This window comes from Delphinapterus leucas, chromosome 4, assembly GCF_059928025.1.
Source record: "Delphinapterus leucas isolate spDelLeu-1000000601 "Yukka" chromosome 4, BTC_Dleu_Yukka2, whole genome shotgun sequence".
Taxonomy (NCBI): Eukaryota; Metazoa; Chordata; class Mammalia; order Artiodactyla; family Monodontidae; genus Delphinapterus; species Delphinapterus leucas.
This window is the reverse complement of record NC_143132.1, coordinates 52232933-52245292: the sequence shown is the minus strand read 5'-3', so window position 1 is coordinate 52245292 and position 12360 is coordinate 52232933. Positions and strand designations below refer to the sequence as shown.

The 12360-nt window shown below is 41.2% G+C and overlaps 1 pseudogene; it reads right to left on the bottom strand.

Moving 5' to 3' along the window:
• Positions 1–9912: 9912 nt before the first annotated feature.
• Positions 9913–11918, bottom strand: LOC111175305 (mitochondrial adenyl nucleotide antiporter SLC25A25 pseudogene; annotated as a pseudogene).
• Positions 11919–12360: the final 442 nt, after the last annotated feature.

Below are 12360 nucleotides of genomic sequence, written 5' to 3'. Positions count from 1 at the left end.
AAAGAAGCATTCTTGCTGCTGTGTTGAGAAGAGATTATAAGAGTGTAAAGGCAGGAGTAGTAGGGAAGCTTTAGAGTAGCCCAACAAAGTGCTTCATATTAGGTTGGTAGCAGTGAATATGGCTGGAAGTAGTCAGATTTCAGATGTATTTTGAAGGAATAGCTAACAGAATTTGCTGATGGATTTTATTGCTTTGTTAGAAAAAAATGAACCAAAGTTTTCTTCTCTCTCTTTCTTTCCCTCCCCCACTTTTTTCTTTTTTTTGCTTGAGTAGCTGAAAAGTTGGAATTGACATCAACTGTAATGGTAAAGTCTACAATAGAGTAAGTCTCTGGCGCGGAGCTGGGGAGATTAGGAGTTCAATTTTTGTTCTGCTGAGTTTAAGGTCTTTTAGATTTTAAAGTGGAGATGTCTAGTAAGCAAATGGATTTAAGAATTAGAATTGGGAATGAGATCTGGATAAAATACATAAATTAGGGAGTTTTCAGCATACAGATGGAATTAAAAGCCACAGACTAGATGAGATCATCAAAGGAGTGAGCATGATACAGAAGAGAAGACAGCCTAGAAGTGAGTCCTGCATCATCACTACAACATTAAGTAATCTGGGAGACAAGGGAGAAGCTAAAAAGATAAAGAAAAGGAGTAACCCATGGAGCAAAAAGCAAAAGAGGTTAAAGCCTTGGAAGCCAAGGGGTGGAAAATTATCAGGATTAGGAAACATCAGCTGTATGAAATGTTGCATTGGTCAGATAAGATTGGGACTGAGAATTTAGGATGTAGCCATAAGGAGGTCATTAGTGACCTTAACATGCAATTTCACTGTGGCGATGGAGGTGAAAAAGTGCTCGAAGTGGGCTTAAAAGATAATAAAAGGAGATGAACTGGAGACCTTAATACGGCAACGCTTTCAAAGAGTTTTGCTGCAAAGGGGAGAAAGAAATGGGAGAGCAGATTGGAGGGATAGTGAGGTCAACATGTTTGTATGCTGTTAGGAATGATCCAGCAGAAAGCTGAAAGCACAAACTCAATGTGAAGGGAGGGGAGTAATGCTGGAGCTGTATCTTTAAATGAATGAGAAGGGGTGGGTTCTAGTACCTGGATGTCCAGGTACTCTTCTGAGTGCCCTACATGTGTCAGCTCAATTTATCCTCATGCAACTCCTATGGAATAGTTATTAACTTCCCCATTTTACCCAGGGTCATAGCTAGTTAGTTAGTGGTGGAGCTGAACCCAAGCAGATTTCCTTCAGATCTTGAGCTGTTAAACACTGACATCTGATTTCCTGTCCTGTATTCAGGACTTTAACCCCTGTGACCCTGCAGGAGCTGAATTCCCATCTGCCACTGCATTTTTCTGAACTGGAGATTAGCATGCCTGTGCATGGTTCATTTCGACTCAGTAATGCATAATTTTGTTACATTTCTTGCTTACAGAGAGAGTTACGATAGTTTTAAGGCATGTTTTTCTTTTAGAATTTCACTTTTTATATATATTCATCATTGTTTGGTGTAGAAGGATGTAGAAATGAACTTACTGTGCCCCAAAGCTATATATTTAAGAAGAATCTTAATGACATTTACTAAACAATTTAGAAGATATTATTCAATTCTAAATTCTAATTCCATGTATTTGAATTTATTGGCAAACTCCCTCATATTCTCACCTTAGCGTTGAATTTCTATAATTTTTCTTATGCTTCCATATTTTCTTTTTGTTTTTCATTCCTAATATTTTGCTCCACTCTAACAAAATTTGCTTAAATTGTCTTATGTTTAGTGTCAGCTTTTTAATCTTTAGAGAATACCCTTTGTTTTCTGAGCTAATAACCCATGTTCCAACACCTTATTCAACATTTTATTCAAAAAATAACTTTCTAGGAGTTCTCCCTGGATTCACTCTCTATAACACTCACATCACAGCTTTCATTTTTATAGTAGATTGTTCTCTACTGACTGATAAGTTGTAGCTATTCTCTAGATATATTCAGTTTTTTGTATCTCATAAATAAGTTTCAGTTTCTTAGAGGGCTGGAATATTGTATTCTGAATTTGTTTAAAAGTACATTCTTTCTAGGCAATGATAACTATGTTTTGGGTAATAATTTCTACTCAAAAATATACGTCAATAAGTTAATCTTTATTTTATCTGTAATGGGGATAAAAATTATAACAAAAACCATAAAATGAGAGGTGAAGTCTTTCCTTTATAAGGAAGTGGCAGATAGAATTCAAGGGGAAATTAAATACCTATTACCGTATAATTTCAATTATTCATTCATTCAACAAATATTTTTCCTTGAGTTCTATGTTCCAGGCACTGTCCCAGGCACTATTCTAAATACTTGAACATGACTATTGAACAAAACAAACTAAGTTTCCTGTCCTCATTAAGCTCTGTATGGATCCTATGGGAAAAGCAGATGATGTAATGTCAAAGTTAATCTTAAGAAGTGAACCTGGAATAAATAAAACACCTATTAGCAAAACAAAAAATTACTTTTTTTTTTTTGATGGATGGTACTAAGCCCTGAATTTTTGTTGAAGAGTTAAGTGATCTATTTAAAAATGTGAGGTCATTACTCTAGGTGGGGAACTATACAGAGGGGAAAACAAGGAGTTCAGGGATGAGGGTTAGGTATCACCACACCTTCACTGATACGTGAGACACCCAGAATGCAAACTTTGGAGAGGTGCTTTGAGATTAAATGGGAATACAATTCTTAACTTTTATTTGAGGGTGCTTAAATCATTAAATAATACTATATTGTTATTTATTTTCTCTTTGACCCATCTATGTTCCTTTTTTCTCTTTCCTGCCTCTTTAAAAATTGACTATTTTTATGGTTCAATTTTATCTTCTTTATTAGCTTATGGTTAAACTCTATCTATCTATCTATCTCTCTATCCTTCTATCTATCTAATTGATCTAGGCCAGTGGGTCTCTACATATGTGACTATTTGACAATACTGGAGACCTTTTTGGCTGTCACAACTGGGGGATGCTACTGACATCTAGACAGCAGAGGTCAGGAATCCTACTAAACATACTGTAATACAAGGGCAGTATCTGGCTCAAAAAATTATCTGGCTCAAAATATCAATAGTGCCAAGATTGAGAAAGTATGCTCTAGTGTTTACAATATAGACCTTTTTTAAAAATATAGTTTTTTTAAGATTATTTATTTTTAAATTGAAGTAGAGTTGATTTACAACGTTTTAGGTATAGAGCAAAGTGATTCAGTTATATATATTCTTTTTCAGATTATTTTCCCTTATAGGTTATTACAAGATATTGAACATAGTTCCCTGAGCTATACAGTATGTCCTTGTTGTTCATCTATTTTATACATAGTGATGTATATATGTTAATCCCAACCTTTTAATTTATCCCCCACCCAGCTTTCCCCTTTGGTAACCATAAGTTTGTTTTCTATGTCTCTGAATCTATTTCTGTTTTGTAAATAAGTTCATTTGTATCATTTTCTTTTAGATTCCATATATAAGTGGTATCATATGATTTGTCTTTCTCTGACTTATTTAGTATGACAATCTCTAGGTCCATCCATGTTGCTGCAAATGGCATTATTTCATTCTTTTTTATGGATGAATAATATTCCATTGTATATATATACCACATCTTCTACATCCATTCATCTGTTGATGGACATTTTGGTTGCTTCCATGTCTTGGCTATTGTAAATAGTGCTGCCATGAACATCGGGGTGCACGTATCTTTTTGAATTAGAGTTTTCATCTTTTCCAGATATATGCTCAGGAGTGGATTGCTGGATCATATGGTAACTCTATTTTTAGTCTTTTAAGGAACCTCTACACTTTTATAATATAGATCTTGGATTCATAAGAGTCTACTTTCAAATATTATAGCATTTCAAGTAAAGTGTAATGGTGAGACTTTCTCAGTATTTCTGCTCCTCCCCTAGAGGCAAACAACCAATTCTCCCTCCATAAAAATGTTTCCTGAACCCTTCTCTCCTCCCCCATTGCAATGAATTCTGCTTGTATCAGTGCAGGCTCTTGAACATGTTTAGGTATCCTGACTCTCTCCCACTGGCAGATGGCTTTTGCCTGTTAGTACAGGCCTAACCCAGTGGTAGTTGATCTTGCCAAGCGTCATGGCAAGTCTTGGTGAATAGGAGGTCTTCTGCAGCTTCCCTAACAGCAGACTTGTCTCGTATGAGAGAAGGTTCCAAGACAAGGGCAGATTCTGTGCCTGTCCTACAGTGGCCACTGATCACCATCTCATACTTATGAGAGTCCTGAAGCATGAATGGTGCCTCTAGGTGCTGCTACTCAACTCTCAAACCTACTCCAACCCTTGATGTCCACACCACCAAGATGGCATTCACAGGTCTTATGCTTTGCCACTAATTTTCTGTGAGGACCCCATGGAGGCCTGTGAAAAAGACCTGGAGAATGGATGAAAATTTCCCTTACATTTGAGGCTGCCAAGTATTCTAAACTGTTAAACTAGCTCACAGTGAGTCTATTAATTTGTTAAATTTCAGTTTCCTTCTTACTTGCTTTTATGGAGACTACCTTCTTCCTCTCTTCCTGTCTTGTACTACACAAAGTGAAGCCATGTGTTTTACTCCTCAAAGGGGCTTTTTTCCTTTTGAAATATAGGTTATCAAGTTTCCTTGTGGCTTCAACTCTGTAAAGGGCTCCAAAAATTATGCTTTGGTAAGTTATTAAGCTTTTTCTTGTTGTTAGAGTTTTAAGTTCTCACTTAGCACCAAGTAACATAGCACTGAAATACATAAAGCAAACAGGGCACAGGGTAGTACAGGCTACTCAGCCAATAATCACAATCTATGGCAAAGTAGCAGCATGCTTGTGGCTGGCTGCTGGTTCATTATTTAAAGGTAAAACCTTAAGTTGTGAGTATTCATCACAATCCATGCATGTGCAAACATATGCTCATATACATCAAAAGTTTCCCAACACAGTTCTCACCCTTTCTACATCTCATGAACTTTGTATTTTCTTGTTTGATTCTATTCTATTCTATTCTACATAAAATGTTGATTTTTACTTGATAAATTGCTTTCCCTACCCACTAATTAATAAAATTATAGTTTACAAAACATTGTCTTAAAGTATATTTCTAGAAGTGAAATAATTGTTTCATAAGTACACATTTGTATTGTTTCTCTTTTAATAGATAAAGAAATTTAATAAAATCTGTTAAATTCTATTAAAAGAGAGATACTATGAAAAATGCTTGCCTACCTAACAAAAATGATGACAGGAGGTACTTGAGGAAAATAAGTAAATACATCAGAAAGTGCAGAGATCAATGCATAAACATGGAATGTCTGTCTATCTATCTATCTATCATCTATTCATGAATATAACAAAGACAAATAGAAATGTTTAATATAAATAGTAAACTTCTCTCTTCTCTCTCATCTTTCTCCATCCCACTAACCAAATTAATTACTGTAATATCTTTAATGTTTTCTTGTGTTTCTTTCTTAAAATTTTGTATGCAAATTCAAGAAAAGGCATATACACCTTTTATCCAGATAGTATCAACTCACTGTATTCTATATCATTTTATAACATACTTTTTTCCTTCAGTTCATCCATCTTAGAGATATTAAGCACTTATTTAATTCATTGTAAACTTCTGCCTAATGAGGATTTTAGAAATAAATCAATCATTTTCTTATTTATGGATATTTAGATTTTATTTTTCAGCTTTTAACTCTTACACACAATGCCACAATCAATAGTCTATCTTGTATATATTAGGCCATATTTATTTATTTTTGGCTGCGTTGGGTCTTTGTTGCTGTGCGCAGGCTTTCTCTAGTTGCGGTGAGCGGGGGCTACTCTTCGTTGCGGTGTGTGGGCTTTTCATTACAGTGGTTTCTCTTGTGGAGCACAGGCTCTGGGTGCACGGGCTTCAGTAGTTGTGGCACGTGGGCTCAGTAGTTGTGACTCACGGGCTCTAGAACGCAGGCTCAGTAGTTGTGACGCACGGGCTTTGTTGCTTCACAGCATGTGGGATCTTCCTGGACCAGGGATTGAACCCGTGTCCCTCACACTGGCAGGCGGATTCTTAACCACTGCGCCACCAGGGAAGTCCTAGGCCATAGTTTTATTTCAGCCTTCCCATCAGATAAGTACCTAATAATGGAATTACTAGATAAAAAAGCATATGTATGTTAAATATCGATATTGGTATATTGCCTTCCCAAAGGCTGTTTCAGTTTATTCCCCCTCTGATTATATGTGAGAATGCCTCATTATTCAGATCTCCATCATACTCCTAGCATTGCACTTGCTTTGCTGGGATGAACCACTCTTATTTGTAGTATTTATTATTCTTTTAATGTTTGAGTTAGTTCTGTTTAATAATATAGTGTGTGTGTGAGAATAAGTATATGTGTGGGCATTGTGTGTGTGTGTATGATTTTTTCCATCTATATATTGTGGGAGACTGAGCTGTAATATTAATTTGGGAGGTCACATTTTATCAATGTGAAACATTTTTAAAAATCTGAACAAATTTCAAAATGTTTTATTTATTTCTATGTTAAGTTTTTAGATATATGTTGCAACATAAAAATCACCCCCAAAACTTAGTGACTTAAAATAATAATATTATTTCCACTAATTCTGGGCTGATGGGTATCAACAGGATAGTTCTATTCCTGGCAGTTTTAGAGAGTATCAGCAATTTAAATTTGTTGAAAGGAGGTAATGTGTACTTCTACATATTATTAATGTGTAGTAATGTGTACTTCTACATATTATTAATGTAGAAGACTAAAATGGGATAAAAACTGATGTGGAGAAAGGAAATTAATAAATATGGCTACTTTGGGTACGAAACCTGATGATCAAATAAACATTTAAAAATGATATTTCCCCAAGTGATTGATTTTGGCTTGTATTAATAACAATGAGTTATTGAATCTGCTCTTATTGACAACACGGTTTGTACCAGTTTCCCTTCGAACAGCCTGATGGCAACATCTATAAATGGGCATGTTTCTTCTGTTTCCCACCCTAAATGCCCCAACATAGTTTTGTCTATTTAGTTATTATATATCACCTACCATCTTTGCTCCAAAGCACTTTGTGGACAGAACACATTCAATCAAATGTAGGCTAGGAAATGCAGCTCTGTTGACTAAACTGATTCTTGAATTTCTCTCTAGGGCACAACCTTAAAACACAACCTGAAACAACATTTTGCTATTTAATTCATCAGCAGAAAATAGCTATGCTGAGATGAAATAAAGTTAGGACTGCCTGAGTTAACATGGACATTCGGTATGGATAGTGTTCAGAGTTTGGGTTACTCAGATACTCTCTTAAGTAAGGAAACATAGGAACAATGTTCCCAAACTCAGGAATTATAATTGTAAACATACATTCTTATACTGTGGATGGAACTTATGCTTGTGGCTACAGGGTAGGGAAAAGAAGAAGAAAATCAACATTGTTACAATCATTTTGACACCTCTTTGAGGAACAAAGTTAGAAACTCAAATCAGGGTGTTCAGTATTTGAACCAGAATAGATCAGTCCTTGGCTGCCCAGTCAGTGCTACTAACATTGCTTTTTGGAATTGCATTATTCCAGCTGGAGATTCTTCATGTCAATTTAATCATGAGCCCATTGCCCTGAGTTCTGCTATCATCACTTCCAAGTATTTATATAGCTTTGAAAGTATCTACATAGCTTTGCATTTCCCTCACTTTGGGAAGGCCAAGCCAATTTTTTATTAGCTTCTATTGTTTCCAAATGTTCAGCACTGAATTTAATTGTGCAGAGGGGGTGGCTTTAATGCTTGATGCTAACTACTATCAGCACTGTTCTGTAATCTCGTTCTTATTTGCCACTCCCATGCTCCTTATTAATAAACTTCATACCTTGCAATCAAATTATTAATTTAGTTACCACCTTAGCAGCATGAGCAAAAAAAAAGAGAGAGCCAGTGTTCTACATTTCAAGAAATAGATCTTGAAATGAAAGTCCTACTGTTCAACTGATATCTTGCTTCTACCCCCTGCCTTTGTACTTTGTTATAGACAAGTGGCTCTACCGTATATGATTCTTCATCCTAGGCCATGTAAGCCTGCCATAAGTAGAAGCCCACAAAAATACATTGTGATGCCAACTTCAAAGAGGATTGTATCTTGCTCCCACTAAGACATAATATAAAAGAAACAAATATATATATATATGGAGAGAGAGAGAGAGGGAGAGAAAACAGCGGAGAGAGAATGCACGCTGGTAAGATGATAAGATTTTGCACTCTCCTTTCTGAGGTTCTACTGGGTATAAACAGGAACCATTTAAAACCTAATGCAAGTTCATTGATTTTTTTTTGTTGAATGTGAGACTGCATGCTTATCATCATCTCTGGCTCTAATTCCTTTCAGTGGTTTACTATAGTTTTCCAGTTCAAGTGCTACAGTAAGTTAGGGAGAACCAAACAGGCCCTCTTAAAGTCTTGAAGGTTTAAGAGAGAAATCTGGATATGAACTAAAAACACTTAAGATGGACAATTTCTGTGTCTACCTTACCCTGTTTACTGCTCAATCATTTATTTTTTTTTCATCTGTGAAACAACTTTATTACAAGGCTGTTTTAAATGACAACTTCCAATTCTTTCTTAATTTGCTTTGTCACCAATTCCAGTTATAACTCTATTTACGTATAACAATAAATCTTGCATTGATCTTTGCATCCTATTTAAATTGTTCTCATCAGGCCATTCCAGTGAATGGAAGTGTGACTGTGCTGTTGCACGTTGACCAGCGTTATTGAGCAGGGGTAGAGGGGGGCCCAGGACAGAGGGAGCCCACTTTACAGGTGCGGGTGGGGAGCTGGCCTCGCTCTCCTCTGGCCCCCACCCCAAACTCACAGTGATAGGCACCTCACTTCCTTGCCCTTCAAAAAGGGTGAATAAAGAAATCCCTCCCAGTCCAAGAAATGATTTGGACTTCCATCTTCAACAGGGTTGAGATTTCCCCCACTCTTCCTGCCCCCTGATCAAACACTCAGATCCTAAGGCTTCCTAGGGTGCTGGTCCTGCCCTGACCCGCCAAAGGACTGTCTCTCCATGATCAGGGCCCTTCTGCCTTCTTGCCTTTCTTCTGTCACCAGTTCCGAGAGGAATTTCTTTGGACAGACACGATGCAGAATCAAGAAGGGTCACTCCCACGGCCCCCTCCTTCCTCTTCCCACCCCACCTCACAGGTGATGGGAAGGTGCAGTCAACTAGGAACATTAATATGAATAAAAAATGAACTTGAAAATGACAGACTATTAATTAAACAAATCTATAAAAATAGTTAGGACGTAACTCTGTTCAAATAAATACGAAATAAATAGGCTCCAAGCAGCATGATACATTGCATCACTGGAATGTGAGGCTGGTCCCAATTTGCCCCAGTTGGGATTGGACACGAATCCCCAGGGTGTCAGAAACAGACTTTAATGCAGTCGGCCAAGCCATTGGCTCTCTTTGTCTTCCCTCTGGAAGAACAGAACTTGTACATTTGTCCAGCTTGTCTTTTCCAACAATACATAATTAAGGCCTTGAACACCTTTTCCTTCTCTCACCAGGGCATGCAGACTCAGGGCAGAAACTGCCCTCATGCCAGCGGGGAGGGAGAGGGAGTTAGTTCTGAGCTGGTGCCAGTCCTGACAGAGGCTGGGGCCAGCTCAGAGCCCCAAGAGCCCCCAGCAGCAGGCAGCAGAGGCCCTCTGGGTCCCAGGACCCATGAAGCCATGCGCCAGGACGCCAGGCAGCCTTGCCCTCGTCATGCACACGGGGATCCAGGAGCCCGTCTGCAGGGCAGCTCAGAAACCAGACTCCTCCCTCTTCCTGCCAGTGGCTGCGCTGCCAGTTGGGAAGTCAGGCTGAGGTCGGGTAGAACTACCCTTCCCCATGGACTGAGCGGAGAGGAGCAGTGTGGGGAGTGGGCTGCGGGCCCTCCTCCTACCATTTAAAACAGCAGCAAGAAAGGAAGCAAGGTGGGCCCGAAGGCACCCTGCGCCAATGGTCTGGCTGCGAGGTCACGATGGAAGAACTAAGCCAGCTTCCCAGCCCAGCTATTCGGCAGGCACCACAGGAAACGTCCTGTCCCCACACGTGCGAGCCTGTGTTCTGCTGAGCCCTGGACCCTGAGGAACACCCACAGGTCTTCCCTGGGACGGACATGAGGGTCAGCCAGGGTCAGCAGGACAAACACCGTGGGCCTGCCGGCTCTGCCCCCACCCTTGCAGGTGCATCCTATAGGGTTTTCACAGCTTGGCTTAAGTCAGCTCAGTGTTGGCACATTCACAGAATGAGATGGCTACACACCCCGGGGCGGCAGGCCCAGGATCAGCGAGTCCGTGGGCAGGATGGCCTCCCTCCCGTCACTGCGACTGCACGCCTAGGGTGATCTTCAGGTTCTCGTACAACATGTAGCTGATGCTCACGGCCGGAATCACCTTCCTGAAGTTGGGGGCCAGCCCCCAGTACAGGTCAAAGGCCCCCTCGGTCCACAGAATCTGTTTGAAGAGGCTGATCATGGTCACCTCCGGAGAGCCCTCAATGGAGGCTTGGGCCTGCATCCGGGTCCTGACCAGGGCCAGTGGGTAGCTGGCCAGCTGGCCACAGGCGCTGGACACGGTGCCACAGGCCAGGAGCACAAACACTATGGGGTGTGCGCTGTTCACTGCATAGCGCTGCAGCCAGGCATTCTTGAGCATGTCGTAGACGGCCAGGTCTATCCCAGCGTAGGGGATGATCCCCAGCATGTTGGGAACATAGCCTTTGTAGAAGGCGGCCATGTCCTCTCTGGCTAGGATCTTCCTGGCACAGTCCAGCATGCTCGAGTACTGGCCTGTCTTGCGCAGGGCCATGCGGGTCTTCAAGACCTCCATTGGGTAGCTGCTGCTCTGGGCGATGGCCCCTGCCAAGGACCCTGCCACAAGCATCTAGCGAATCTTCAGAGTCTCTTGGTCACTCCCAATGAGACACTTGATCTGCATCATAGGCCATGAACTTGATGGCCGACTCGGGGGCAGTTTTGAGGACGTTGATGCCGTTGCCCCGCCAGAGTGATTTGGCCCCTCCTGCTCGAATCATCTGGGTGAAGCCACCCACGATGCACATGTTGTTCCTGCGGGAGGTGTGGACCTGCATGAGCACCTTGAGTCTGTCCAAGGGGGCCGTGCAGGTTCTCGATACAGCCCCTGCCCCACTGCCAGCCACCAGGTGTCTCCACCACATCCCTGTCTGCCTCTCCTCCGCCGTGAACTCATCGGGGACCGTCAGATTCTCACCCATATCAAAGATCGTGGAATGCTTCCAGTACAGGATGATCTCAGGGATGTTTTCCACGGGATGCAGGAGGCGATAGATAGTCTCGCCACTCGTTCCAGTCGATGATCATCGTACCATTCTTGTCCATGCTCTTGAGGATTTTTTCTGCCTGCTGTTCAGATATCTTGACTCCCAGGTCCCGCAGGGACTGCATGATCTCCTGCGCGTCGATCCGTCCGTCATTCTTCTTGTCCAAACTCTTGAATACCAGCCTCAGTTTCTTCTCGTGATCTTGGAAATAATGGGCAAACTCTTCAAAGTCTAGTTGCCCATCGAGGTCTTTGTCGCCAGCTTGTACAATTTTCCGGATCTCGCCCTCTGTGCGGTGCAGTCCCAGGAGCCGAAGTCCCATGGCCAGGTCGTTGACACACAGGCGGCCTTCGCGGTTGACTTCGAGTCTGGAAAAGGCTCCAAAGGCGCAGCCGGTGGTCTGGGCCCCCGCAGACGGCGCCGCCGCAAGGGTCCACGGACGCTGGCGATGAGGCGGACGGCTAGGTGGTGGCTGCGGTGTCCGGCGGCGGGGAAGCCACACAGCGGCACAACACACTGCTCACCATCGGGCGCGAGGCAGGGGTGACGGGCCGGCGGGGAGAGCGCGGAAGACACGCAGGTGTCCTTAGTCCAGTAGCGCGGACTCCAGGTGCCGGCAAGCTGGCGGAATGGGCAGCTTCCAGGTGCTTAGTCATTTAAATATCTTTCATCTGTCTTCAATACATTCCCCTATGTAGGGTAATTAAATTACACTATTTTGACCACTCCACAACTATGCTGTACCTATGGCAAAAACTTCATTCTAGATACCTTATTCATTAGACCTTCTATTTTGATTCTGCCCAATATTAGTTCTACTTTTTAATTAAATTTCATGCTAAATGACTCTCTTTATCAGTTAGTTGAGAATAACAAAAACATGATGTATCATACAATTTTGAAATTTAATAATTAAAACATCTGGAAATGCATTTTTTGATTCAAGAGAATCTAAAACCCCATTAGGAA